The sequence below is a fragment of the Taudactylus pleione genome, unplaced genomic scaffold, assembly GCF_031769625.1.
Source record: "Taudactylus pleione unplaced genomic scaffold, aTauple2 ptg000609l, whole genome shotgun sequence".
Classification (NCBI taxonomy): Eukaryota; Metazoa; Chordata; class Amphibia; order Anura; family Myobatrachidae; genus Taudactylus; species Taudactylus pleione.
In genome coordinates, this window is record NW_028285011.1 from 11143525 (window position 1) to 11147534 (window position 4010).

At 44.0% G+C, this 4010-nt stretch overlaps 1 pseudogene; it reads left to right on the top strand.

Annotated features, from left to right (window-relative positions):
* The first annotated feature begins 383 nt into the window (after positions 1-383).
* Positions 384-3100, top strand: LOC148480634 (uncharacterized; annotated as a pseudogene).
* Positions 3101-4010: the final 910 nt, after the last annotated feature.

Sequence of the window (4010 nt, forward strand, 5' to 3'; positions counted from 1 at the left end):
AAAACTGTGAACTGATGGCCTTATTCAGCTGCGGACGCAGATCAGTTATTTACGCAGATTCCTGATGTTTGGGAATCTGTGCATTACCAGTACGGCTGTGCGATGTTGCTCGCAGTTCGGCAGCAGACTGTCAGTAATTGAGGAGTGGAGATCATGTCTCATTGGAAGGAGGAGGAGGTCCGGGAGCTCTTACATGTGAGAGGAGAGGAGAAAATTAAAGTCAAAATTACAGGCACTGTTAAGGATGCCATGATCTATGGCAACATTGCAAAGATCCTGTCCAGCAGGGGTATTGTGAAGACCTGGCAGCAAGTCAACTTTGTACAGTTCCGTCTTTGGGCATAGAGCGCTATACAACTCCATAGCCCTATCTTCATCAAGTGATGCTGGCACACTGTCAGCAACAACAACAGGTACGCCTTCAATGCTTTCATCCACTCCTGAGTGCAGCCAGCAGAGTCTGGCATCATCGCAGGTCCTATTTGATGATGAACCTGATGACGTCTCATCTACCACCATGATCATGGAACCAAGCCCCGCCACAGATGTGATAGCACCGTTGCAGAGCCAAGGTTCAGAGTCCCAGCCATAGACCCAGCGAGACAAGCCCAACCTACGCAGTAACGGTAAGTTCACCTCAATTACCTCTATGTATTGCAGCGTTAACCTATGTGATTTGCAATTTATAGTAGGTTTTCTTTATAACATGGAGCAAAGCATTGGTAAATATTGTACCTATTCTTCACATATAACTGCGAGTTTTATGGTACTTTGATCTCGTATTTAACAAGAGTTGTCTATAGAATGTGCTAGAATGAAACTGTATCTGTTGCAGCATTCAACTTGTGCTAGAGGATGGTCACCGCATACACAGAGGCTTTGATAATGCTGCTCTTTGTTTTTGGCTCATTTACAATCATGGGTTTCAATCATTATTTTCATCTTTGTAATGCTTAATGTTTTCTCTCTTTTGTTTTCAGTTTTCACAGTTCCAACAGGTAAAAAGAAGAAGACCAAAATAGAGGTCGCTACCAAAGCCATGACTATATTCTGTGTGAACAACTACATGAGCTGGATTCGGAATGGCAGGCTCAAGAGGATGCCATATGTTGAATCGTGCAATGAACCTTTAGTACATTCCTGCCTATAAACCTCTAAGATTCACCTGCCTAGAACCTCTAAGACAAAACCTGCCTATACCTTCTAAAACCATACGGTGTTGCTAATTAGCGCTGTGTTTAATTTAGGGATGTGCAGGCTCGGTTCTACTCGGTTCCGTTCGGTTCTTTTTACCGAATCTTATTGGCTATCCAAAACTCGTGACAGCTGAAACCCAATAAGATCCGGTAAAAAGAACCGAACGGAACCGAGTAGAACCGAGCCTGCACATCCCTAGTTTAATTATACCATTAATAAAACTCTAAGACAGTTGAATAGCGGTCCAACGCGCTAAAGATTATTATTCAGGTAAAAGTACAGATGTTATCACGCTATGATCTAACAAAGAGTGCAAACTAAATTGTACAAACATTAGGTCACAAGGTACAGTCAATACATACGCATGCGCTTTGGGACCAGATACCGGCATCAATATTGAGAACTTCGTCGAAACAGCATAACAGGAACACCTCAGCCTGGCATCTCGTTTCAGAGCACTCACATATATACCCGTACTGGGATAAGCAATACAATAGAATACGTTGGCAGGTTCTCATTGATTCCTCTTCTTGCTTCTTCCGTTACGGTACAATTCATAGGTCAGTGCAAAGACTCAACCCAGCCTCTAACAGCCTGTTTGTGTTCATCTTCCCGCTGCATAATAAATCTAATCTAACTATGGCATACAACATTTCAAGAAGTTATTCTCTCTAACATTCATATTTCATAGCCGCATGTTCTGATCTCCTCACCGATGCCACCGGAACGCTGTGGGAACAGAGTAGATCAGTACGGCACCAAACACGGTCCAATTGCCATTTACTAAGCCATAGTTACAGAAAACATTCATTTCTTTATATGCTGACATTGCGATTAAACCAAGTAATAATCATTCCTTTCACGCTGCGGGACCATTGCTTTTAAATGTGTATGCGGGGAGAAATTACACTAAATTGTGTTATGCGTTTGAGGGTCTGTGGGGCACTTAGCGACCAGCACTAAGTTGGAAAGGCTTCTGTGTATGTGTGTGAGCATGCCAGTATGGGTTTGGGAAAGATCACTAAAAAGCTGGCTGTGCATCTAAATAGCTATTTGCGTTGTCCTATGTTTAACATGAAGTGCAGGGAAAACACCACTAATTTGCTCCTGCTCAAATATAAGTCTGTAGTGATTTTAATGTGTTGGAAAGTTATTTTATGTCTGCTAAACACCGTCGGTAGGTGTTTGGGGAAGATTGTTAAAAAGCTGTTTGTGCTACTTTTTAGCAACTTTGCGTTGTGAGTAGCAAAATTGCTACTTTTAGCAATTTTGCACTGTGGATTGTGTACTATGTATTTTTGACAAAATGGCGCTTGTGTAAGCTTTCTTTTCTAAAATGGAGTCTTGCTGCCATTCACAAGAAGGCGTCTTGCGGCCAGTCGCAAAATGGCGTCATCGCGATTAAATTTTAAGCTGAACTTGTCTCATCCAATTATTCAGCTTTGACACAGACTGCAGCAATTCATGGACAATGAGCGAGAATTGCAGAGCAATTTACTAGCGCAAATAGTAGCTATGTAGGATAACCGTGATTTTTTTTTTAGCGCAACTATCGAGTGAAATACGCTCCACACCAATACATGTGCCACCCCCCACCCATTTTACCCAACAAACACACTGTCCTAACTCATTTGGGACAACATCCCAGTATGCGCTTCAAGTTCAGTCTCCCACCTCATTTGTGTATACATCACAGTATGTGCAGCAAGTAAAGTCTCCAACTTCATATAGGGTAAATACATCCCAGGATGTGCAACAAGCAAAGTCTCCCACCTCATTTGGGGCAACTACTTCCCAGTATGCGCAACAAGCAAAGTCTCCCACGTCATTTGGGCCACCTACATCACAGTATGCACAACAAGCAAAGTCTCCCACTTCATTTGGGACACCTACATCCCAGTAAGTGCAACAAGCAAAGTCTCCCACCTTGTTTGGGGCAATTACATCCTAGTATGCGCAACAAGCAAAGTCTCCCACAGAATTTGGGCCTACATCCTAGTATGCGCAACAATCAAAGTCTACTACCCCATTTGGGCTACCTACATCACAGTATGCACAACAAGCAAAGTCTCCTACCTTGTTTGGGCCTACATCCCAGCATATGCAAAAGCCTGAGTCACCATCAACATTTTCTGATAGTACATTAGATAATGTAAACCAAGGACAACTATTTATAGAGACTTTGGGCCTGATTCAGAGCCGGATGCTATTTGTGCTCGCTCGTTCAGAAAAAGGGGCCAGATATTTAAATTGAGCGCTCGCTCTTTGCGGTCTGTTGACACCTCTATGTCTGAGCGAGCGAACGAAACATGCGCTCGCTATTTTGTAAAAACGCCCCCTGGCTGCTCGCATCATACGTCATCTCCGCTATTTATTTGATTAATCGAGTACATCGAAAGGCGTCTGAACTGCTCACAGTGCTTGTGGTAGGTTTATCCTACCGCAATCATGCGAACAGTTCAGGCTAAGAGACAACCAAGTGACGTGGCCGATGACGCTGCTTTGTTAATTATGCACACCCTTAAAACGCCCGTTTTGACCGTTTGGCACGCCTGCGTTCGGATCTCCACTCCCCGTTTTCAAGCACCTTCCCCTGTTACCACCCACAAACGCCTCATCCTGTCACTCAAACTAGCAGGCACTCGCTATTTGGCGAGTGCTCGATTTCCGATCGCACTGACTGGTTGGCGCATGCGCATTACAACCCATATGCATGCGCAAATGTGCGAACATCGCTCAGAGCGAACGAGCGGCCGCTTACGAGCGGCTCTGAATCAGGCCCTTTGTCTACTAGTACTCCGTCACAAGAACAT